The sequence below is a fragment of the Cygnus olor genome, chromosome Z (assembly GCF_009769625.2).
Source record: "Cygnus olor isolate bCygOlo1 chromosome Z, bCygOlo1.pri.v2, whole genome shotgun sequence".
In the NCBI taxonomy this organism is placed as follows: Eukaryota; Metazoa; Chordata; class Aves; order Anseriformes; family Anatidae; genus Cygnus; species Cygnus olor.
The window spans coordinates 1,229,393-1,255,039 of NC_049198.1; the positions used below are offsets into that span (position 1 = coordinate 1,229,393).

The 25,647-nt window shown below is 52.7% G+C and overlaps 2 long non-coding RNA genes across 2 annotated transcripts; one reads left to right on the top strand and one right to left on the bottom strand.

Moving 5' to 3' along the window:
• Positions 1-10,206: 10,206 nt before the first annotated feature.
• LOC121062245 lies at positions 10,207-11,530 on the top strand. The gene is made up of 2 exons (XR_005815491.1): positions 10,207-10,316; positions 11,276-11,530. It is a non-coding gene; the product is annotated as an uncharacterized LOC121062245 (long non-coding RNA).
• A 10,015-nt stretch (positions 11,531-21,545) lies between these two features.
• On the bottom strand, positions 21,546-24,265 carry LOC121062294. The gene is made up of 3 exons (XR_005815505.1): positions 24,119-24,265; positions 22,867-23,052; positions 21,546-21,747 (listed from the first exon to the last, which is right to left on the bottom strand). It is a non-coding gene; the product is annotated as an uncharacterized LOC121062294 (long non-coding RNA).
• Between the last annotated feature and the right edge of the window lie 1,382 nt (positions 24,266-25,647).

Consider the following 25,647-nt stretch of genomic DNA (forward strand, 5'->3'; position numbering starts at 1 on the left):
AAAAAAAATTGTCAGATTCTGAATATTTCTTCTTTGTAGATTTTTGGAATCATTCTGAGTAAAAGTTTGTTACTTTATTTTACTATTTAAAAGATGTTATTTTACCATGTGTTATTGAGATGAAACTGTATGGTAGCTTTTTTTTTTTTTAGTTGTAGGTCGCAACGGGGGAATTTTGCGACTATACACATAGCTGCAGCAGTAAAAAACAAAAAAAAAAGGGAAAAAATGAAAAAAAGGGAAAAAGATCAAAAAACAACAAAAAAAAAGATGAACAGTTACACCTTGTTTTCAATGTGTGGCTGAGTGCCTCGATTTTTTCATGTTTTTGGTGTATTTCTGATTTGTAGAAGTGTCCAAACAGGTTGTGTGCTGGAGTTCCTTCAAGAAGATTAAAAGCAAAACAAACACAGCTTGGTGTAGGCCATTACCTGTTTCTCATCTGTAGTTATTCGATGCCGTCATGTACATGACCGTTCTGTAGCAATAAATGTGCCATTTTTATAAACCGTTTCCGACACCTTGGTTTCATTTCATTCCCCATTGCCGCCGGGCTGGGGCCGGGCTCTGCCTCTGGCTTGCCTGGAGGACGCCGGGCGCGCTCGTCCCGCGTGCGTGTCCCCGGAGAGCGCCGGTTGTGCCGTGTGGGGTCGGCTCCGTGCTCGTTCCCGACCCCGCTGCTCCCCGAGCTGCTCCCCGCGGCGCTTCTGTACCTGCTGGTGTAGCTGTAAGGCGCTTTGGAGTCCTCTTGGAGGAAGGCGCTGTAAAAAGGCAAGATCATTTCCATTCTCATTTCCATGTAGAGCTTTGTGTTCCGTAAGGAGACCATCTGTATCGCACCCTAAAACTGCTTGAGCCATTGGAGGAAGCACTTGGTAGAACAAATGGGGCTGTACCGGTGTGCGCACAAACCAAACCAGCAGCCTCGTGTAGGCAGAAAACTGTGGAAAGGCAGACTAAATCTGTAAGACCTGAGGCTGTGTCTGCAGAAACACAAACTGTGTGCGTGCCGTGCCGTGTTCTCGCCTTGGCCAGATCGGTCTCTGCTCGTGGCCTTCTCTCTGCTGTGATTTTGTGGTTGGTGCCGGAGCGAAGAGCTGAGATGTGTGATTGTTGCAAACCCACGGTCATGGTGTCACAGTATTGACACTCCTTTTTGCACAATGCACTGCTGGTCGGCACTGTTGGACCTGCTCAACCCAGACGGAAACCGCACAAGCTCCGTGCGCCACGGCCTGCCAGCGGTGACGGGGACGTGCAGCACCGCGAGCGAGGTCCGGGTGGCCTCGGGTGGCGTTTGGAGGAGTGAAGGGGCCTGGCTCGCGCAACCTTCATACAACACCCGTGTATGTGTATGAAAGCCATTGCAGGTTTGCATTCAGGAGTTATTTACCTGTGTGGTGCGTTTGGGGTTCTTTCTGTTATGGTTTATGCTCCTGTTGTGGGGCTGGGCTGCTCACCAGGGGGACATGGACAGCCCATCGCTCACGGCCATCGGTAGCAAAATGTGAGGACACGATTTAAAGCATTGTACATAACACATACCTGACTCTCGCAAAGGTTTTCGGTGGTAACACCGTTCGTTTTGGCAATGAATGGAGCTGTAGTACATTCACCGTTGTACAATGATTCTCCGTAGCTGCTGAACCACGCAGCTTGGTCTCCTCGAACGTTACACCCGAAGCAATGTGTTTAACCAAGTTTTCTTCCCAACCAGGACAGTCGGTCGCTGCATGCACCGAGCACGGCGCCTCTTCGCCATTTCCAGCGGCGGGGGCGGGAATACTCTTCCATCAATCCCTGGTGGAGACAGCGAGGCCACAGGGCCACCACCTGATGGCCGCAGCCTCCGTGCACCCCCTTGGGTCCCACCATGCCCGGGGGGCGTCCGCCAGCACCTGCAGCGCCGTCGGCACCGCCGCCTGCGGGAGCCGTGCGGGAGGGCGCGGGGTCCGGGCTGGGACCGCGGCCGCCAGCAGCAAGCAGCCGCTCGGTGCGAGAGGGCTTTCAGCAGGACATTCATGCTGTAATTCATTTACGAGGAGCTCGGGCTTTTTTTTGTTTGTTTGTTTCCTCATAAAGCAACGGGACTCCGCAGTTCTTCTGAAAGGCGAAATGAATAGAAGAGCTGAAGGCTGGAAGAATGGTTTTTATTCTTCTGCCTTCTGTACAGATAGGGCTTGGATGAAGAGACATCCCACCCCGTCCTGTCGCTGACAGCTCTAGGAAAGTTGGCTTGATATCACATGCAATTATGCTCTCATTATGTTGGTAGCCAGTAAATACATCTCAAGTGTCTGGAGCTTGTAAATCTTACAAGTGGGAGCACTGGGAGGGAAAGCGCCCTGTCCCCACGGCTCGAGCCCAGGCCAGGGGCCTGGGCGTGCTGCATGGCACCGGGGGGGTCCCTGGGGGGGGAGGCAGGGGCTTCAGCCCCTCTCTGAGTGAGGGGGGACCCCTTCTGCACCTCTCGGCTATGAAATCCTCCCACAACGATCTTCTGTGCACAAGGGCTGACAGCCACCGAGGGATGGACAGGACTGACGTGTAGCTGTGGCTGGCTGGGGGTTTTGTTTTTGGGGAGGGGGTGGGTTGGTTTGGGGGGGTTGGTTGTTTATTTAACATCGCTGCTGAGGCCAAAGTGCAGTGCCCCAGCTCTTGTTCACCTGCTGTGCTGGTACCTTAAGGTCTGCTCACGTGGGTGCAGACAGAAGGTGACCCCAGCACCAAGCCCTGCGTACACGTCTGTCCTTTGGGATGCCACCTGCAAGGAGCCCGGCTGCTCCCGGGTTGAACACCAGCCCTCACAAATCAGATGCGTGACCCATCTTTGAAGACGAGTTCGCCCAGCCTGGAGGGAATTGCGTGGTTTTTGAGCCCCCTGTCTCAGGCTGTGCCCCCAGACAGCGGCGGGGAAAACTTGGAAGCTTTTCTGGTGAAAAATGAAAACCTTGCCCAAAATACCCTGAAATAACCCAGAGCTCCCCAGCACCCTCCCCTGGAGGCAGCTGCTGCCCCGCAGGACTTCCTGCAGCCACAGCCCTCTTCCAGCCCACATATGCCCAGAAGTTTCTCTTTGGGTAAATAGCAATTTTGACAAAAAAAACCTGAAAACTCTCAGTTTGCTTCTAGGCGCTGATTCTCTCAAATGCTGCCGCTGATACGATCAGATAGCTTTCTATAGCATGATCTGGGTTTAAGCCCGTAAAAAACCACTCTGTTGTAATCTAGTGTTAATCAGCTTGCAGTCAGATGTCCCTCGTATAACCCAGTGTGCGAGTGAGGCTGGGAATCCTTCCTGCAGGGCAGCCTAAAAGCCTTGCAGTGTTTGTATGGTGCCGTTCTGTCAGCAAAGAGGCTGTTTTAGTGGCCGGGTGCGAGATCCTGTGTGCCGGGGGTGAGCTGCTCGGGGCACGGAGCAGCACAGGGGAGCAGCGAGCGGGGGCTGGTGTGTGCTGGGGAGGAAGCATCTCTCAGGCTCTGCTTTATGGCTTTCTACTTGCAGTCCTGGCATCCCTCCAGAACTGCTAAATACCTTTGGTATATCCTTAGCTAGAACTCATTTATCTTCTTTACTCCGCTAAGCCAATATTGTTATTTATAACAGAAATCCGGCGGCCTCCTTCCAAACCCATCCTCCCAGCGCATCTGGGCTGGACGTTGCCCATCGCGGGCGTTGTAAGGCTTGTGGTGGAGCACAAAGCTCTGCCCAGCCTCGTGCTCCTCTGTTACTGTGAGAATGATTAAAAGAACAAAATGTTAATCGAGGCCCAGGCCTTGCAGGCATGGGTTCGCGGTGGGGAGGTGCAGCCCCGGGGTGCTGAAGCAGCTCAGCACCGCGAGCGTCGCCCCGGCTCCGCCACACGGGCTGAACCCAGCCAGCGCCCAGCGGGATCAGCGTTCCTTCGTGACACCACCGTGTAAGAGCCTCCTGCTGATAGAAGCAACTCTCTGTTCTCACATATTCAGGAAAGAGCATCTGGAAGGTGGCGCCGGAATTAAATTTCGCTCTTCCCTGAAAGGATGCCCAGGGGAAAGGTCCCTGAGGTGGGACTGGGCAGGCCGCGCAGGCTCCACACAGATGTGCTCCTCACTGAAACGCGCTAAGTAACTGTAAGCCTGGGATTCAAAGGAGTCGAAAGAGGATTAAATCACGCAAACTAGGCCAGAACTGCCTTGTTGTTGTCAGTTTTTAACTTTGTCCAGGCAGCAGTGGCTAGAAGGAGGCCGGAGAGCTCCTGGTGCCGCCAGAGGCCCCAGAGCCACAGGCGGGAGCCGCAGCATTGCCCGCAGCGTGGGCAGGCCGGGGGCTCTAAGCCAGAGACACAGATCAATCTGTGAAAACAAAAAACATCTACTGCGCTGCAGCCTGCAAGCTGTTGATCCCAGGCTGCCCACTGCTGCTGAAGCTGAAGTGGGGAATTTCATGTGGGCTTTTGCCCTGTGCCGGCTCTGGTGCCACCAGCGGAGGCAGAGGCTCAGCCCCAGCAAGGCCAAGTAACCCTGGTGACAAAGTCACTGAAACAGAAGCACACGGAGGGGCCGAAACATCCCATCACACTGTGTGTCCTCATCCTTTGAGGAGTCATTGTCCTAAAACCAAAACCACAAAGAATAAAGAACCACCTGAGTCTTTCTCCTGTTTCCTCGGTTGAATTAAGGAGAGTGCAGCACCCAGCAGGACCACAGGATAAAGAGTGATAGAAATGCTGGGGTTAAATCAAGGCAAATCCTTAATTTTGCACATGTAGGTCTAGGAAGAGGTATTTAACACTCAGAGTTTTGGGATCATTGCCAGCCTAGGCAATACAAAAAGGCAGTGCAGTCCTTTGGGCTGGACCCCCAGGGCATCCCCATGGCACAGGGGGCTCACCGGGCCTCACAGGGAGCTGTCAGCATGAGCAAGGGGGGGTGATTAAAGGTTTGGCTTTAGCCGTGACCTGAGCTGTCACACTCAACTCATACAGTGTTTAACAGCAAGGCCTCTGCTTAGCATTTAGCCCTAGAAACTGGAGCTGGAGGAGAGAGAAGTGGAGAAGAGGCAGGTCCCACAGGGCCGGACGGTGCTTGGGTCAGCGGCTGGGCTCAAGGGAGGCTGAAGTTGATGGGTGTTTTGGGGGTAAATCAAATGATATGGGGCAGCGGCAGAGAAAATCACTTTCAGTGTAGATTATTAAGCTGAAATAGGAAAAAAAAAAAAAAAGAAGAAAAAAAAAAACAGGAAAGGAAAGGAAAGGAGCGGAAAGGAAAGGAAAGGAAAGGAAAGGAAAGGAAAGGAGCGGAAAGGAGCGAAAGGAAAGGAGCGGAAAGGAAGGAGCGGAAAGGAAGGAGCGGAAAGGAAAGGAGCGGAAATGAAAGAAAGGAAAGGAAAGGAAGGAAAGGAAAGGAAAAGGAAAGGAAAGGAAAGGAAAGGAAAGGAAAGGAAAGGAAAGGAAAAGAAAGGAAAGGAAAGGAAAGTAGCGAAAAGGAGCGGAAAGGAAAGGAAAGGAGCGGAAAGGAGCGGAAGGGAAAGGAGCGGAAAGGGAAGGAGCGGAAAGGAAGAGAGCGGAAAGGAAAGGAAAGGAGCGGAAAGGAAAGGAAAGGAGCGGAAAAAGGAAAGGAAAAGGAAAGGAAAGGAAAAGGAAAGGAAAGGAAAGGGAAAGGAAAGTAAAGGTGTGGAAAGGAAAGGAAGGAAAGGAAAGGAAAGGAAAGGAAAGGAAAGGAAAGGAAAGGAAAGGAAAGGAAAGGAATGAACACGACACGAGCCCCTCCAGGAAGCAGATCAGATGCTTTGCAGATGCAGGAAGGGCGCTGGGGATGGAGGGGTCGGGGGCTGAGCCCCACAGAGATCCTGTGCCCTGTGGGCTGAAACCACCACACTGCTGCAAGCTAAATACCTGCAATTAGTAAATAACACCTGACCTTGCTGCAACTGCACAGGATTATACCATCACAAATTGCCCGTCTGATAACAACTTTGCAGCACCAATTAATAATAGTAAAATACAAACAAACGAAAAACCTAAAAAGCATGGCACAGAATGAACAGGTGAAGACCAAAGCCTTTGGTGGAATGTGGAGCAAAGCCAAGAGAAAAAAAATATCGGCGTGGATTAAAGACAGCAGAGACACACTTAGATGCAAAGATTATGCGAAATTCCTGAATTATGTGGAATAAAAGGGGCTGAAAGATCATTAAAATTAATCAGAGATTAACCGAAGCAAGACTGCTGAGCCAGTGTTATCTGCTGTCAATTGAACTTATTTTAGCTGAGAAATAAGACTGTCAGATTTGGAGCAGAATGATAAGGATAAATGAGATCTCTTCAGTCTCCGGAGAGACCTCGTCCAGAGCCACCAGCCCTTTCGTGACCTCCTACAGGTCTGCGCCCCCACCCTGGGCAGCCTTGGGACCCTGGGGGTCCCTTGTCCCAGCCGCCCCTGCCACTTCTCTGCTGTCAGAGGAAGGATAATATTTGGAGAAACATTGCCCGTCAGCAAAAAGCGTGCTGCTCCCTGGGGGAAGGGGCCGGGTTTTGGCGGGGGGTGAGGCACAAAAGCTGCCTGCTGGGCCGGTGCGAGCTGGGCCAGCTCCTTTCAGCTGCGAGAGAGCTACAATGAGTTACATCCGAAGAGGGTCTGGCACGCAGGATTTATTTCAGGAAAAAACACAGCAAATATGTAGCGGCTTGTTTGCAAAAATGTGGTTCGGATTAAAAGAGTTAGGCTTAAACAAAAATAAATAAAAAATTAATACCGCTTTTGAAACATCACAGGGGAACAGCCACGCACTTGGGAACGAGCTGAATCAGGCGGTGGGGCAGGGCTTTGCACAACGCCCTTCCCAGCCCCAATGCGGGAAGGCGCAGGAGGAGACGGTGCTGACCGTGGTCCCTGCTCAGCCCCAGCCCCAGCACCAGCCCCAGCCCAGCCCCAGCCCCGGCCCCGGCCCCGGCCCCCAGCAGCGTTTGATGCTGTCAGTCGGAAGTCGGTCGGATCGGAGGGAGCTCAGGATATTACAGCATCAGAGCCGGCGTAATTAGAGGCAGATCTGCCATCGCTGTAAATTGTCTTAGCCTCATTGAAGTCGATAATCTTTGAAGTCGATAGAGGTATGATAACGTACACCAGCTGAGGATCTGCCAACAACTGTTGGATTTTTACAGTCAGTTATTCATTCTTACAACCCAAACACTAACCATCGGCCTCGCCTGGTCAGGCAAATCCCTGCGTTAGAAATGCTGTGAGAAATACTGCTCCCCTACCTTGGGAGCCAATATTGGATCCCAAATAATTACCGTGGGTTGAGAGTATGAAAATCAAACGGGGGAAGGAAAATTATCGCATGCTACAGCACTAGTGGAAAAGCAAACCGAAATGCAGCATCTCCTGCAGGGGTTACTCAGCAGCAGGGCCCGGAGATGGGGGTTACCAGGAGTGCTGAATAAATAGCTATTTGCTATTTATTATAGAGGTTATTGGTTATTTGTTGTTTATTATAGAGGTTAATTAGCAAACCAACATGTTCGTAAAGGTGAAAAATGACAGTCACCTGGTCACAGACCAGCTTTAACTTTTAAAATAAAGATCTCACTGTTTTTTTTAAGAGAATTTTTAAAAAGCTAACACGGAGACTTTTCATCTCTCCCCCGCACTGCTGATTATTGTGTTCCTGCAGGCTTTGCAGTGATGCCAGAGGATGCTGCTCCACCAAGGGAAGGAGCAAGTGTTTTTACTGTGCAGCATCACAACTGGGCTTGTGTCTGCTCGGAAATGTAGCCTTAGATGTTCGCCACCTCTCCCCCTCGTCTGAAAACTTGCCTCTAACCAGATGAAGGGAGGGGATTGCCAAAGCCTGGCTGGCCCTGGGAGCGAGGCACACGGGGCCTGAGGACAGGACAGCACGGAGACCTGGGGCACCCACACCGCGAGGACCGGCTGCTTCAGGCAGCTCCCTCCCCGGCCCCTGCTGCACCTGGGGACGCTGCCGGCAGCAGGTCGTCCCCACGTCTGCCCCAGGACACACGCATCCCCCGCTGAGCTTGTGGCTGCCGAGCTGTCCCCTCGGAGACACGGCGCGGTGGGCTCGGCCCACCCAGACCTTTCTGTCTCGCTCCATTCCCCTGATTTGTGGGCGAAGCCCGCTGCTGCGCTGCCGCAGTAGCTCTACCTCCAAGCTCCTTCTCAGACCATGAGGGCAAACTAATATGGAAAGCTAAATTAGACATATTGCACAGGAATGCAGGCTCCAATCAGACCCTTGCTGCTCATTCCTCTGCACAAAGCATATAAATTCATCCCAGATGGGTAAATAAGCAGTCAGCTTTTATTGAGAAAACTGTGTATTCATTTTGCTGCTGCTGACTAATTTCTCATAGACATTCCTTCCTATGTATTGAGCAAGCATCTTCCCGCATCCCTCTGATGCACTGTTAGCAGGCAAAATTATATCATCCTCGTTCTAATTTGTGTTTAGTCATTCTAGCTCTTTTTAAATAGCCTTATCCAATCAAGCTGGGGCTGCGTGATGGAGGCACGCCAAAAAGCTGCAGACCGCCTGCCAGGCCCTCGTGCTCTCATGCTCTGGGTGGCGGGGGCTCGGTCCAGATATGTGGCCGGGGCAGGGGGGGGGGGTGACAACTCCAAGACCCCTTTGTGGAAGAATGGGGCTGTGCCTCTGGCCGGCGGTGCCTTGGGGCTGAGAGCTGGCAGCCCGGGATGCTGCACGCCACGGGGCTGCTATTTTGGGAGCCGTGCGGGGGCGGCTGCGGACCACCCCCCCCCCCCCCCGGGCTGGCCCCGCGCAGCCCCGGGTATTGTCTCGGCGGTGGCTCTGACCGGCTGGAGCTGGCCGGCCCCGGCAGAGCGCCCGCGTCCTTCGGTTCTCATTCTTTGGGAAAACTCGTGGGGAAAAGAACAAAAAAACAACAAAAACAATAAAGTTGAAAAATAAGGAAGTTTCTTCATCCGCCTCCCTGTGGGGATATCAAGGTCCTATAATGGGCTCGTGGCGGTGAGGGGGCAGCTCCCCCTGCTCCCGGCACACATCCTGCACCCGCGGCTGGGTGCTGGGCACAGACCCACGCCTGCCGGCCGTGCAGGTTTCTGCTGCAGTGCCAGGTCCCTGCTGGTGGTCACCGTGACACACAGCAGGGACCTCAAAGCCACCAGAACATCTGAGAGCTGCCCCCGTTCACAAATCCCTCTCCTTCGGTGGGGCGGTCTGTCCCCATCCCGTGGTCTTTCTCTTTCAGGCAGTAGTTTCTGTATTATTATGGGTTGAGAGGTCCTGAGCTCTCCAGCAGTTTCATCCCTGTCAATTGGTGCTCAGCCAGCCCAGCAGCACCCTCAGGACATCCTCATACCAGGATGGATCACCAGCTTCATCGTGGTCCGAGCTCTGCTCCCCGTGAGGCCTCACACCAAGGAGGCCTCAGGACCACCTGCGTGCGGGCTGCTCCGGCCAGGTGAAGGCCCCCCCAAGCCTGTGTTCCTGCAGCACCGCTTCTGGTGTGATTTCACGGTGAAATTTAGTGGTGGATGTTTGGTGTGGTATCATTTCAGTCTCTTCTTTCTCCTCCTCCAGCCCTTTACCCTCTCCTCACCCCCTTTTTCAGCTACTTATTGGCAAATACTCTGTTAAGGAAGCCTGATGGTGGCACACATTTATTCCTTGGTGATTTTTTCCCCTGTATTTTCATACGTGTCAGTAACACATGGTGTACTTCCAACGGGAGAAATTATGTGTTAAGGTCTAAAATTTATCCATTCAGAGATCGCAGTTAAAGCCCGGGTGGGTCAAGCAGCCTCCTGGAAGGCTGGTATCAATTTTAACCTGGTATTCAGTTATTGCACAGGTGCAAGTTCTTAAAACAGCTCAGGAAATGAAAAGGGGGGAAGACATCAGGCCAGGAGATCGCCACTCAGGCAGAAGTTTGCTTGGGGCTCAGGGGTGGTGCGGGGCAGGGCGGGCAGGGGGATGTGGGCACATGGGGTAAGGGGAGCAGCCGCTGCCACCCTGTGGTGCTGGGACTGGGTCTCTGGGCAATCAGTACGAACAAAAAATGCCCTTTAGTTACATCCTGCTAATTTGGAGGGAGGTTCAAAGGAAATTTTAAAAAGTCCTTGTGGTTTAGGGCCAATGCAGTCATTAACAGCAGAGCCAGACCCTGCCACTTGCCAGCACCGCTTGCTCAGGCGAGGGCTCTCGAAGCCAGGAGCCACCCCAGGATAAAATCGGGGACTGGACTCGGGCTCAGAAGGAGTAGAGCTGCTAACAGACCCTGCTCCTGTCAAACACTGCTGCCATCCCAGGAGGAAATATCCCAGCCCTAGAGGTGAGGCTCTCCTAAACCATCTGGCAGCTTTCTCCTTTCATCCCTGATCCCAAATACTTAATTTTCTCAGCATTGATTTTAAAAACGGCCAAAAAAAAAGCCGGTTGATTGAAAGCAGAGAGAGATAGGTGTGACGTGCCCATCGGCCCAGCATGTCCGTAGGCGTCTGTTGCCCTGACCAGGTTTGTTTCTGACGTGGGCAGCCCCAATCCTGACTGCTTCACGTGCAGCCCCAGCAGCTCCTGAGCCCCGTCCTGGCTGAAGTCGAGGCACACAGGGACACTGACAACAATTCCACCTAATGGGAAACAAATGCTCTGCCCCAAACGTCCCTGGCTTTCAGTGGGAGTTTTACAAGGAAGTCAGAATTGGATTCAAAGGGTTTGTCTCACATTTGTCTTAACTCCTGGCTCTGCACCCCAGCTTGTTCTTATTTTATCTAAATCTGGTCTTAGTCCCTAGAGCTCTGGGATTTGTCCAGCTTAGGGCTCGGTTCCCATCTCACCTACGTGGAGCACCTGCACCGACCGGCCTTCAGCTGGGGCCGGTGGCTCTCAGGTTGGTCTGGTGGCTGGTGACAGTGTCCTGGCAGCCGTGTCCCCGCAGTTGTCCCCTCTCTGTAAAGAGAAGGACCCAAGGAGCCGTGCTGCCGACACATCAGCCCCAGCCATCCATGGCCATTAGGGTCTGGTACAAATTAGCGTCGGCTTCCGGCAGCGCTATGCATAATACAGCGCTAAGGATGCACAAAGAGCAGCACCAGCATGTGGGCTGTCCGCGGCGAGAAATCAAAGCTTCCCCGGCACCCTCCAGCCCGCGCCCAGTGCGTTTGCTTTCGCAGAAGTGCCTGGTCTGGTGCACGGCGAAACCCTTTCATGTCTGGCTCGGGCCACATCCTGATGCCTTCCCTGTTCCTCAGAGGGCCAAAAGGTGAAAAGCTGTGTGTCACTGTCCCGCAGGCACCTGTGTAAAGCAAAAGGACATCTCTCGGCACAGCCACGAAGGTGAAGTGGAAGAGGACCCTGATCCCTGCCACACCAAGCGTCCCCATGCCAGCTGCTGAGGTACCAGGGCCCTGTGGCTTTGGATGAACTGCTGGAGTTTTTAATGCACGTCAAGAGTACCTTTCTTGTCTTCTAAGCCTAAATACCCTGAAAAAGTGGCAATTTATTATAGATTTTCAACCAGGCCTGGAAAAATCTTCTTGCAAATCTTGATTTTGTTGAGTTTTGAATGCAAACCATTATCGAACCTCACTTGAAGTGAAGCACTGACGTCTGCCTGCAGGCCTTCTTTGAGGGCACACCGTCAGCAGCCCGTGCTGTCTGAGTGCAGGCCGTACACTCATGCTAGCAGACAACAGCAAAGTGGCGATATTTGTCAGAAACTGACAACATAGGCAGGGGATGAAGCCAGGTTTGGGGCTGTAATTCCCCCTCCCAGCACCGCCTGAGGCCGGGGAGGTTCCCAGGATGGGCCGAGGCCTCAAACCGCCTGCTGCAGCCAGGCACTCACCTGGTCAGGATGCAAAGGCAGCGTATATTTTAAGTGCAGGGATAGATTTGAAAGACAATACATTAAAACACACCATTTCTATGTATATATATACATATATAATTCTTTTTTAAGTTAATTTTCATTAGGGTTTGAATGGTGGCTACTGCCACACTATACACAATTCCTGCAGACCTATCAGGTGGACTTAATCTGTGTAATCCTCAGTCTGCAGAGCAACCACTTCTGGGCCAAATCCCTTGATTCCTTTAGAGATACAGAAACCAGGAGTGAGCTTGACCTGACCTTGCTGTTTCCATTCAACTTCTCACCAGCTGAATTGAAGCAGAGGTGTGGTGCTGTGGAGATGAAGTCTCTTATCTAACAGTGGCTGTGGAAACACCAAATTTTAGGGACCGAATGACTAAGGTGGCACTGTTTTGTCGTGCTTCCCTGTGTGAAAGAGATTGCCTACCACATGCCTAATACATGGGAAAGAAAACATCTCCTGGGCAGTCGTCAGCACTCATGGATTAGGGTCATTACAGCGGGCTAAGACTCAAGCACAGCTCCTGGACTTAAGGCCGTGAGTCTGGGCAAGGAGCGGGCTCCCACAGCCACTCACCTCATGGGGCTTTGCTGGAAAAGCCCACTGTTTTTTTTAGTCGTGCACTGAAAGCATTTCACATCGAATCGTGATGCTCCTGCCATCACACAAAGGCTTTGTAGGCAGAAAAAGTTATCATGAGTAAGGCTATTTCCAACCATTTTACTCCAGAAATTGCTTCATAAATGAAACATTTAAGAGACTATATTTATAGTAGAAAGAACAACTCTCTCGGGATGTGAATAGCATTATACCATATCATGTAATTAAAAGCTGAATATGACTAACACATTCCCATACAGATGTATCACAGCACTGGCGACCATGTGGGCTATGCGGAGAAAAAAGACCTAGTTAAAGAAACCACAAATTCCAGGGGTGGGAGTGTGAGGAGGGGGATAATGAAGCGCTTCACGATGTATTTTTCTTCTCCTTTTTTTTCCCTTCCGAGAGGAGGAACACATGAGAAGCATTAGGTGACTGCGTGCCCCTGGCCCCGCTCCGGCACAGCCCCTGGGGACGTGCCCTCAGAGACCCAACCAAGCAAAGGTAAAGGCTCGTCCCGAGCCAGGGGGTTCCTGCTGCAGGAAGCCGGGACAGGGCGAGGGGACCCCAGGAAGAGCCCACGGGGCGAGGAGGGGACGCTGCGGGTCCCACCCCAGCCCTGGGTGCAGGCATGGGGATGGGGACATTTCTGCTGGAAGGAGGCGCAGCAAGACAACTGCAGACAGCTGCCAAAAATAAACCAACAAAACAGAACAAAACCAAACAAACAACAAGAAAAACCAAATGGTGAAGTACCACAACGCAAAGGAACGTGGATGAAGGTTGGAAGGTGCCTTCAGAACAGGAGGGTTAGTCCTGGATGTCCTCAGAGCCCAAACATGATGCTGATGGGTGTATGGACCGTACCCTGGTGACAACACCGGGATGGGGGCTCTGAATGCCAGGAGACCTTAAAACAGAGGTCCAGCCGCCAGTCCATCCCACAGGGCTCTCCTCCAGCAGCCGCTGCAGCCTGTGCTTGCAGACCCAGCGTAAGGCTATCCGGGTTGCTGCGGTTCCCTTCCAAGTCTGCCCAAGCCCTGTGGTGCAAAAGGCCTGATTGCCCAACACGAAATTGCATGTTCAAGTGAGACAATGGGTGTTGAAAGAAACAAGAGAATAAAATACGGTTGAGAAAACAGTGTAAAATAAATACATAAATTCTGTGCGAGGGGAGACAAACCGAGAATGTAGAAAAAAAAAAAAAAAAAGGTCTGAAGAACAAACAAGTCTGGGCGTACATTATGTCATCTGCGAGGCATCCCCCAGTGCCAGCCGCAGTCTCACAGGATGTGATCCACGGTCTTCAGCTGGGCAGAAAAATGTCTGTGCGGCGCTCCAGCTCCGGGGAATTGTGCAGAGTAAGGGGGTTTAGGCGGCCGTGGCCACACAGCAGGGACCAGGCCCGGGCAGGGACGCTCGGGAGGAAAATGTGAGTTTGAGGCCTGCCAGGGGAGGTCCAAAGCACGGTGTGGAGGAGTTTTCCTCATGTGCTTACAACGTAGATGATGCTGTGATTCTGCTATAGCTGGCCAAAGCAGGCGGATGGGGCTTTGGTGAGCTCCTGGCGGTGTCGGCCGGAGCACAGGCCTTGTCCGTGTGGGTTTCTGTGGGTCGGGGGAAACGGCACGGCACGGACCGGGTGCCTTGAGCATGGTGACTGCTCCACAAGGCTTGGTGAGAGCCGGAGAAGGGGAAATGTCCCTGCACTGTGCCCGGCCCGGCAGCACGGGGCTCGTCACGGCCTCCGATGGGAAAGCGAGCGGGTGAAAGCGGCGCTCCAGTGCCTTGAAAGAGGGAGGGAAGGCGGAATAAAGCCGGGGGATTTGCAGGAGGCAGACTTCATTAATCTCAGCTGGGTGGCAGGGAGACTTCCTGGGAAGCTGGGTTAGAGGAGAACAGCGTGGGAGAGAAACTGCGGCCCTTTAAAGAGACAGCAGGGAAAAAGTGGGAGCTGTCACCTTGCGGGACGGGACAGGAGGGTGGCAAGGGACTGGTGCAGGGAAACCACGACCCCACGGAGCTCAGCGTGAGGGACGGTGCAGGCCCGGAGGGTTACTGGTGGCAGACAGGGTCTCCTTGAGGATATCCCAGTGATCCACCCCCTTCACTGGGAGGCACGACTGCTTCTTTAGGCACCGAAACATAGGTGGGAGCTGTACAGACCAGATCCCAGAGTAAATAGCTCTGTTCTCAGTCTCCCCCAATGCAGCCTGTGCCTCTGTCTTCTTTTCTTTTCTTTTCTTTTCTTTTCTTTTCTTTTCTTTTCTTTTCTTTTCTTTTCTTTTCTTTTCTTTTCTTTTCTTTTCTTTTCTTTTCTTTTCTTTTCTTTTTTTCTTTTCTTTTCTTTTCTTTTCTTTTCTTTTCTTTTCTTTTCTTTTTTTCTTCTTCTTTTTTTTTCTTTCTTGCCATGTGGAGATGAAATCTTGTTTTTTCTCTGCAGACTTTCTACAAACACGAAAGCAAGCAGCACGCCTTCCCCTTGCCTAGTCAGGTTCATTCAGCCCATCACTCAGGTCACTCTGTGAGCAGCATTTTCACCACCTTCTGGGCTCCCCACAGTCAGGCTCCCTGCTGAATACACGCTCCCATTCCGACAGGTCGATGTTGGAAATCATCCTTGGGTACGGGCTTCCAGTTCTGGCTTTGTTTACTTCGTAGCATTCTCATCCAGACTAAGTTCCCTTCGATGCTTAAATCAGAAACCTCGCCAGAGCTCAGACATGTGACATCCACAGCTTCTCCTACACACACAAGGCCTGTTGCCCTGCTGCAGTATGAAATTAGATTGGTTTGACATGATTTATTCTTGACAAAGCCGTATTAGTTGTTACTCATCTCCTTGTTCCATATACTTAAAAATTCTTTGATTAATTGCTCCAGTACTTTTCTGGGACTTGATGCTAAGCTGACAGTTCCATAGCATCTCTGTTCTTCTTCTTCTTCCTTTTTTTTTTTTTTCTTTTTCTTTTCCTTTTTGTCTATTTTAAGGCTAGGGACCCTGTTTTCCATTTCCTAGACTTTTGGTACGTCTCCAGTTCTTACGACTTGAATTCTTGGAGAGACCGACCAAGATGTGTGCTGGCACTTCAGGGAACCTAGGACGCCTGTTCCCAGCCCGTCCCCCTGGCCAGTCCCCTACGATTGAAGGTGTCGGTAGGCCACAACAAGCAGGTCTGGTGCATGGGGTCTGATCCTAACCCAAGGATCCAACATCAAATATTTTCATATGAAATAGTTTCATGGCCCTTGGACCTGTGGCCATGCGGACACGGCTCGCTGTGCCTGCAGTGCCTCTGCCTACTCAGGGTTAACACGGAAAGCTTCAGAAGAAAATCAGATGCCTTAATGACACATCCCTACTTTTATTTATAATATGTTCTTCTTCTCTGATCACACATACTTGTCTGAAATACATTGTAAATCAATGTGCCCTAATTCAATCTTGTGTTAATTAATTCTTCCACTTGCCTTCTACTTAGGGGAAGCAGAAGAATAGATGTAAAAACCGTGATAGTGATGTCGGAGTGGCTGATTATTATTTTTTACAATAGCGTATTGATAAGAAAATGAGCACATTCTTTTCCCATTTGCAGCACAACCTTGGGCAGGAGTTTTTTATATTAGAAAAAAAGCAATTTGAAAAAATTGCTCCCTGGCTCCTGTACAGCCACTTGAAAATTGATTTATTTTGGGGTTTCCACAGCTGTGTGTGGGTTTCCACAAGACTTTATTTCACGTTATTAAATCTGGCCGTTGAAATGTTCCTTTGATTTAATGTGAAGTGTGTTTTATTTGATAATTCCTTATAGATATGGAGGGGAGGCCTTGTCGAAGCCGGGGAGGAATAAACAAGCAAATAGGTAAAGCGACGGCTTGGTGCTGCGAGACACGGCCAGCACCCACCAGAGACGCCCCGGCAGCCACTGGGGAGTGCGGATGGGAGAAGAAATGAGGAAAACAAGAGGAAGGCCATGTCCCGAGGGTCAGGAGACATGGCCAGTGGGGATGGGGGCAAAATAGGGCCTGGTGGAACCAGGCAGAAGGGGGAGCAGCGTGGGGAGGCAGGCGCAGCGCTGGCCGGGCTCTTCCCAGCTCTCATTCCAGTGTCTCTCTGAGTTAGACCAGAGAGGGACCCTGCCTGCCATCCAAATACAATTTTAAAAAGAAGAATGCTTTCCTCATTGGAACGAGCTGCAACCTTCTTCCTTTATTAGTGAGTTTTGTGGCTCAACCTCATAGGGCTTGCTAGGGCTGGTACCAGCTTCACCTCCTCGTTGTAGCTGCCTCTCTTGATAAGCAATATTTACTTCCACAGTCCCCCCAAAAATCCTCAACAGGAAAAGAGCAGAGCTGCCAATGAGCCATGCGAAGCATGCAGTGGATGCCCTGCAGCACGTGGACACCGTAGGGATGGTGCATTCTGCAAGCTTTTGGATGGATTTTTAACAACATTAAAATTAAAAAAGAGTTTTGCAGCGAGTCTCAGATGAAATTGCTGAAGTTTGGGTTTGAAAAGCTCGTTCTGTGTCAGGAAAAGGCAAACACTTTTCCTTCCAGTTACAACAAAAGATTTCGGACCTTATAAAATGTTTCCCAAGAAGGCCTGGTTGAATTTGTTGTGACAGCATTCCCAGAAGAGCCTTGTGGTTTGGTTTTGTAATGGAAATCCTAGTCACCTTAGATAGCTTTTGAATTACAACCATAATTTATGGACAGAGTGACTCCAGTAGTGTTTTTATGTATTTTCATTTAACAGCTCTGGAAATACAAGATTTGGAGCTTGTAGCAGCTGGAGCGAAGCTCCATCTTAATTTATGTTGGGCCAGGTTCAACCTTATGTGACTCTGCTGAACTCGTTCACCCTTCATTTCCCTTCCTGCTCCAGTTATGCTTCCTAATATTCTGGTTCCCTCCTCCCACTTCCTTCCTGCTCCAGGCCTTGGCTCGCTGCCCTCCCTCATCTGCCTGGCCTTGGAGCCAGCCCCTGCCCTCCTGCTCCCTCGTGCCTGCGCCCGCAGCCCCCGAGCCCCCCTTCAGCAAACGGCCCCTTGTGCTCCCTGCATTTCGGAGTCCCCGCATCATCTCTTCTGGGGTCTTTGTTAGCCCCAGAAGGTGGGTTTGGGCAGATAAACATGTATTTTCCTACGACTTCTCAAAGCAAACTTCCGTGGCATTATATGGAGAGATGGCACCAAACGTTTCCTTAATAATTGGTGGGGCTGGATTTGCCCAATTACCTATGCACAAGAAGATGTTCCAGCTCTGCAATATCTCCTTAGTCCAATTGGTTTCATTACAAGTAAACAGACCATCCAGCCAAGTCGAAAGGGCTTGTCATGGTCATGTTCCTTCGGAGATGTTGGGATTAATGCCAATTGCCAAGTCATTTTGCAAATGATATTGCTTTGTTCGGTTCTTCAAATGTTCCTTCATTTCTGAGCCAGGCGAAGGCTCTGCCCGGGTTTGCGGTAGCAGCCCTGGCCCTGATTGAGGCTCAGAGCTGGAACTTTGCAGGCGGTGAGCACGTCCAGAGGGGCAGGTCAGAAAAGGGAGAGTTTTTAAATCTGCTGGCCTAAAGTACATCATGCAGCCCAGCGGGTCCTGAGCATTTAGGGGCATCTCCACCAGAGTGTGATGTGCCTTAGAGGATGGCTCTGTAAATCCTGCAAGCATCGATGCTTGAACGCTCTCACCTTGTTTGTTACAGTGCATCATTTCTCCTATCCCACCTCCAATGGGGGGGGTTCCAGGAACTTCCAGATTTCTTGAGCGTAAATACTCACTAAATCCTCAGGTGAAATTTCTGAAAAAATAACAAGTCCTGCACTTGTTTTGCCAGAATTATCCTGGCCTTATATCCTCTTGGGACAGTTAAAATCCAGCCAGCATGTGCACAAGACCTGGGTACCTGTGGTTTGTGGGCACAAAGTCACACCACGGGGACTGCATCCACAGAAAACATTGCAGCCTGTCCCCAGACAGCATCCTCCTGCTGCAGCCGCCACGTCCAGGCGTGCAAGAAAGAATGGCAAAATAGCAAAATGCAGCGAGACTGCCCCAGAAAAGTACCCCAGCCCCAGGGACATGCGGGGGCAGAGGCGCTGCCGCTGTGCCGGGAGCCAGAGCCGGGCCTGACCTCGGCTTATTAAAATGCCCTGACCTAATTTAACTGATGGCTCTCTGGATTTGCATAGGCTGCCCGCAGAATAGGCTGGCGCTGGCCAGATTAACTGCAATTATTTGGGACTTACAGAGACTGTTTGCAGAATAAACTGGCAGATTAACTAACTAAAATAATTTGGGATTCGGGCAGACTTCCCACGGCAAATAGACTGACACAAATAAAATTAAGAGAGAACCAGGGGAAATACATTTGTCCTGCTTATTCATTGCAGCTAAAATTTCTGTATTCCCTCTTTGCGCGGATCCGTCTCCTACCTTGCCCCCCAAAACAAATAAAAGGTATTAAGTATATGGAGCGATCAATCCTCGCGACCGTCTCCACCGCGATCAAACACAATAAGAAACCAATTACGGATGGGTCGTTTACTCCAGCGTGCTTTCTTCTATCTTTTGGTTTTATTTGTTGTTGCTGTTGCCCTTGGAAACGCGCCGCCCGCCCTGCGCTCCTGCCTGCAGTCACAACATGATGCTACTTTTCCTCCGAGAGCGCATTATTACGGCCTTGATTTACGACCTGTGACCGAGTAGGAGCCTGGTGCGGGGCCTGGGGCTGAGCTCGGAGGAGCCATGTGGGAGGCGAGGGCCCGGGGGGGGTGCGGCACAGGTCCCCCGGCCCCAGGGACGGGGCCACGGCCGGGGTCAGGGGCTGAGCGCGGGCAGCGGGCTGGGGACCCCCAGCACCCCACACCCCGTGAAACAAAGTTCTTGTGCTGAGCTTTTGATGGAATCCTACGTACACTTGTGGCCCAGCCTCACGATGACCATACTAGCGGCCTTTTCCTTTCTTCCTGCCACCTTCTGCCTTCTCCTCGCGGCATCTTCCTGGCTCTAGGGATGCCGAACACCCTGAGGATGCTCGAAGGCTCTCGGGGCGCTCTGGGACGTGGCAGCTGTGCTTGCGGTGCCCCGGCCCTTTGGCAGGGGGCAGGGAAAAATCCAGCAGCACGAAGCGGGGGCACGAGGGGCTGAATCCTGCTGGGGACAGCCGCCAGCAGCAGCGCGGCTCGGCACGGAGCGGGGACAGCCAGCAGGCCACAGTGCCACCTAGCGCGGCATGGCCGGAGGAGAGGGGCCGCCACTTCTGTGGGGTCTCTGCCACCTCTCAGGGGTCTCCGTCACCTCTCTGGGGTCTCCATCACCTCTCCGGGGTCTCCGCCACCTCTCTGGGGTCTCCGTCACCTCTCTGGGGTCTACGTCACCTCTTAGGGGTCGCTGCCACCTCTCTGGGGTCTCCGTCACCTCTCTGGGGTCTCTGCCACCTCTCAGGAGTCTCCGCCACCTCTCTGGGGTCTCCGTCACCTCTCTGAGGTCTACGCCACCTCTTAGGGGTCGCTGCCACCTCTCTGGGGTCTCTGTCACCTCTCCGGGGTCGCTGCCACCTCTCCGGGGCGTTCCAGTTCTCAGAGCCGCCATAAACGTAGTCAGGCAGACATTTCCATACTGATACTGGCAAATAAACGCAGTGGGAGCCCAAAGTACCTTGAGGGACGTCCTGCTGTGCTTATTACCCCGCACTTCTCCGCTAATTACTAGGGCCTCAACTTGGGTACTGGGGGGATTTGTTTACCTACCGCTCCGTCAGCTGCCGCAGCCTGCCGGTGACGGCGCCGACATTTTCCTTCCCGACGGGCTGCGGTGGGGTGCAGGCCCAACGGGGCAGAGCTCCCGAGAGACCCAGGTCAATCCTGAGCCCGATTCCCCCCTACGGGCTCGGCCGCTGCCCCTTCGCCCAGAGGAAGCCACGTGGGGGATGCATACACACGAGCGATGCTAACCTGCATCCGTCCTGGGGGACATTTGGGACACAGGGTGCTATGGGGGTGCACACTGGTGTCAGCCCCATTAATAGGAAAGCTGCCACCACCCCAAAAAGCACGGGGCCGGGGGGGTCTGGGCGGCGCTTGCTGCCCGCTGGGCTCCAGCTGGCGCCGAGGCAGCGCCGCGCCGCCTCGCAGGGCCCGCTTAGCTGACAAAATTCAAAGCATTCGAGGCCAATAAATTGGATTATCGCCCGATTGTTGGATTAAGATGAATGACTTTTCCAAATTCTTGGCCTGTTTGCTTTGGCCGCGCTTGAATCCGGTGAACTCGGCTTCTGATAACCGGGTTAGCAAGGGGGATACGTGGAAAAAAGGATGGAAATAGAAATGCATAATCGACAGATTACTTGCTGGTGGGTTTTTGTTTTATGTCAGAACTCAGAATCCGTCCCTAATTACCTTCATTACTCTCGACCCGAGAACAAGCTCAAAGGCACTTCTAAAAGGGATTAATGGAAGGATTTATGAGGAAGGGGGGACACTGCAAATAACAGCGTGTCTGTCCTGCACAGGCTCGGTGGGGTGTCCATGCAGAGGGCAGGGCTGTCTGTCCGTCCCGTGGGCAGCAGTGCTGGGCCCTGCACCGTGCTTTGCTTCCCTGGCTTCACCTGTGCCAGGCAGGCAGCTTTGAAAGCTCTGGAGCAGGGAATGTGGTGAATAAACCCCTCGGTCCCCATGCCTGCCATGTCCACTGGCTTCACCCTCCCCGAGCAGCTCCCCAGCACCTCTCCGAATCCCTCCCGACTTTCCTGGAGCTGTTTACATGCTTACAGGGGCAGAATCAGGCCAGCAGGAGGAGAAGGGCTGCCCCGTAGCCCATCGCTTGGGAGCTGGCAGGGCTGCGTGCGGCCCCAGCAGAGCTGCTCGGTGCCCGGCCCCGGCCCTGGGGGGGCTGCAGCTGCTGCTGCTGCGCACCGAGATAACGCCATGTGCAGAAGCTTCAGAGAACGGCAAAAAAAAAAAAAAAATCCCTCTGGCCACCTACAGCAGGCTCTGGCCGCAGCCGCAAACCAGTTTCTTAATCACACATACGCTTACACCACGAATTTTTTACCCCAGACGCACGCAATCCTTTTTAATGCACGTATGTCCAAATGGAAGCTGCAGAACGCCAGAGTCGCCGGGGCTGGCACCTCTGGGGTCGCTGCGTCCAACTTCGCTGCTCCAGGGGATAAAACCAGAGCCGGCTGCCCAGCACCGCGGCCAGGCGGCTGTGAGTACCTCCGGGGACGGAAGCTCCGCAGCCTCGCCGGGCAGCCTGTGCCAGGGCTCGTCCAGTCTCGGAAAAACAAATAGAAAAAAAAAAAAAGAATTAAAGTGGAACTGTGCGTGTTTTAGTCCGCACCCATTGTTTTTCCTTTCACTGGTGGGAGAAGCCCACTGATGTGTTCGTGGCTGTGTATTTTAAGTTTGGGGTTTGGGGGATGCACACGGATGTCTGTTTTGGGAGCAGGTGAGGAATGTGAACGTGCAATCCTACCGCAACGCGCCCCACCAGCGCTTCCTGGACTGCATTTTTATTTGCTTTCAGGTTCCCCAGCTCCCCCTGCTGCACCGAAGGACAGCGCAGGACGGAGAGCCGGGAATGTTTCCTCGCACCCGCCGCTGCACTGGGAGCCGGAAAATGGGCGTTTTGTTCCCGGTGTCACATATATCCGCAGAGATTCGGGACAGACCTCAAAGCCTGAGGCCAGGAGCGGGGCACAGGCTGACCTGGGCGCAGGGCAAGCCCAGAGGGATGCTGCAGCATGGTGAGGGGCTGCAGGGAGTTGGAGGGCAGCAGTGACGCTGCACACCCTGGAGACCAGAAAGCCCTGTCCCCGCTGCAGCAGGCAGGCTGGCAGCCCGGGACGCCAGGGCACCGGGCAACCTGGGGCGTGCTGCCACTGCAAAGGGGACACAGGGGCAGGAGGGGCTGGAGTTGGTTTTATGGGTAGATAACACCGTGGTGTTTGCATGGATGGGCCCCATCCCCATACAAAATGCTCCATTCTAAACTCCCTCCCCTGAAAAAGCCCCGGAGAGCCTCTCCCCAAGCTTTCTCCTGGCACTTTGGCACATCTTCGCATCAGGAAAACGTGGCAAAACTGAGTCAAAACCCACCAAGGACAGAAAGAGATTCGAAATCTCAGCAGGGGCAGGGCTGGCAGCCACCACGTTGGGGGTCTCCCCACGAAGGTGACACACCAGCAGACGCGGCCGTGCCAGCTTGCGGTGCTCGCGTGTCCGTACCCGGTGCCTCCATCACCCTGGTCCCATCCTCAGCCTTCAATGGGTTAGGTATGGGAAAACATGTTTGCGCCCTAACTGTGCCTGATAGCCCGGCCCAGGGTGCCTGTTACGGTCTCCTATTGTGCAAAAATAGTGCTTCTATTTTGGGGTCGAGCCATCTGCTCACCTTGTTTCTGTTAGGAGGGGAATTAGTTGCAGGCCATCTTCGTTACTGGAAACAGAACCCGCCTAATGGTTTTATTATCAGAACCTGTTTCTAAAGGGTGTCCCGTCCCTGTCTGATGCGGAGAGCTAATTGCAAAAGCTGGTTTTGATTAACTTGAAAGGTATTGTGACATCCAGCTTTGAACATCTGGAATGAAAAATGGGATTTCTGTTAGAAAGGAACTGCCCGGGACAGCTAACGAGGCGGTAGGAATACATTATTTTGTTAAAAAACAATGCCCGCGGAAACGAAATGTCCGCCACGGCGCTCTCAGGACGTGTGCTAATCCTCGCACTGAGCACCCCTCACCTCCCTCTGCATTTGTCTTCCAGCACTCCGAGCGAGAAGGACCGTGGGGTTTATACGGGTGGATACTGGAAGGCAACAAGAAGGGGCCCTACTGCTAATTAAGGATCTGGGCTGCGGGAGGACGAGGTTTCTGGGGAAAATGGGTGGTCTGAAGGCCTGGGGTGGCTGCAGGCTGGCGGTGGCCCTGCCTGCAGGTCAGCAGTGTTGCGGGGCTGTGCCGGGCACGGCTCCAGCGTCCCAGAGCAGCCAGCAGGCAGCGAAACCAACGGGGATGAGCCGACGAGCTGTCGAAAGCAAAACCGCAAAAACGACCGAAGAAAAGGCTTGTGACACCCACCAGGAAGGAAACGGGGAAGAAGAACAAGAACTCCCCCCCAAAAAAAATATGTTGGAAATGACAAAAATGAAAATATCAAAGGGCACCCTTCAGGCAAGGGGAGAGCTTCCTTCCTCCCGGCCGGGGCGAGGGAGGGTGCCGCCGCTGCTCCCCCCTTGGGCAGCCGTCCCGCTGCCCAAGCGCTCCTCCAGCGAGCCAGTATCCTGGCTGGAGATCCCCGAGTCCTCCGGCCCACCAAGGTGGCAGCAGGGCAGAGAAGTGACCCTAAAAGCAACCCAAAGTCTTCAGGCCTACCCCGAGCCCTCCCTGCATCCAGGAGCAGAGTTTGCCGGAGGAGCGTGCCCTGGCTGAGCGCCACAGGTAGTTTGCAGTCACTAGTTTGGCATTTTTCTTTTTTTTTTTCTTTTCACTCCTGGGAGAGCTAATTACAAAGAATTTAATTAAGATCTCTCGCTCACTAATGTTCCAGCAGTTCAGCAAGTTTGGGTTCGCTCAGCAGGTTGCAAAGGTTTTATTCTCCCCCTTATCCCCCCATTAACTCAGCCCGTGCCAGCGCCGTTCGCTTACTCCCCTTTGCGGCACGGTGCAAAGTGTCCTCGAGCAGCAGATCCCGGGACACCTTGTCAGAAGGGACCAGGAAGATTAAAAAAAAAAACAACAGGCGAGAAGGGAAGGGGGCTGGGGAAAAGCTCGAACCAGTTCCCTGGGTATCAGCACAACAGCCTTCTCCGCCTGGGGCAAAGAGAAATCCGAGCACTAAGGCCCTGGAAAGTGGAGAAAAAAAAACACATCAGAAGTGACTGAGAAAAGAGAGGAAATGTATTTTTAGTCCATTTAGAAATCTGGTTTGGTTTTGTTTTGAATTAGCTTAAAAAAAAAATCTGCTTTGGGTTTGGTTAACGACTTAAGTTCAGAGAGGAGCTCTTGTGCAACGCGCCAGGCTTCGTGTCCCCGGCCCTGCAGTGGGCTGCCGGGAGCCATCCTGCGTCCCCTGGGAGCAGCTGGGGACACTGAGGTCCCCCCTGGCTGCTGGGGACCCTGCACATCCCCAGGGCTGTCCCCCAAGTGCAATAAAAGCCAAGGCACCTGCCAGCCGTGCTGGGGTGCCTGCCCTGCGGGGGGAGACCAGGCAGCACGGGGGCTTGTCCTGCTCTCCGTTGGGTTTTGTTGCTCACACGGACTTTTCTCTTTGTAGTTCACTGCTTTTCCAGTGAGCGGGCCTATATCTGTATCTATTAGATCAGCGGTGCCTGCTCTCACGGCTGGCTGTCAAGCGAAAACGAACGCATGAATCATTAAAAGCGGTCTCGCAGGAGACCGTAGGCCAATGGTGTTTTATTGTGATTTAATGAAAAACGAAAGCCCCGCGAGCACGTGGCACGGTTCTCTCTTCGTGGCGCTTGATTACGGGCTCTGCCCTCGGTGATGTGCTGTGCTGGGGCCGGGGAGGCTCAGCCACCTGCAGCAGTGTCCCCAAGGGGCCAGCGAGGTCTGGTCAGTGCCCTCGGGGACCCGGGGCGAGGGACGGGTGCCCGGCAAAGGTGCAAAAACCTCTTGGACACCAGGTTGGTATGTCAGCACTTAAACATACTGTATTTGCCCTAATGCCTCACATCTGCTCTGGATTTCAGTGTTGTCCGCGTGTTCCTTAGCAGAGCAGCACGTTTGCAAATAAAGACAAAAATATTTTGTCAGTTTATCACAGCCTCTCTCGCCTGGGCACCGTTTGTGTCTGCCCGACGGGCAGAGGTGGGTCCACCACGAGGTGAGCCCGTGCCCCGGGGGCAGGGATTTATTTCCAGCTGAAATAAACCCGAAGCATCACACGATGTCGGTGCTGCTAGATAATCTCAAAGAAGAGCAATACGCTGTGAAAGGGTGGCGAGGGAGTTGCTAACCACGATAACCACGCAGCGGGAAAAAGAGATGTTTAGGGAGTCACCTGCAGCCTTGATTGAAAATTCCGAGTTACATTAAATTTTTTCCTATTTAATTATCTCACAGATAATATCACTTAGATTGAGTTTCATATCTGAGCAAATTAGTTGTGCCACCATTATTAAAACCTACTTAGGAAACTCAATCAGCGAAAACTA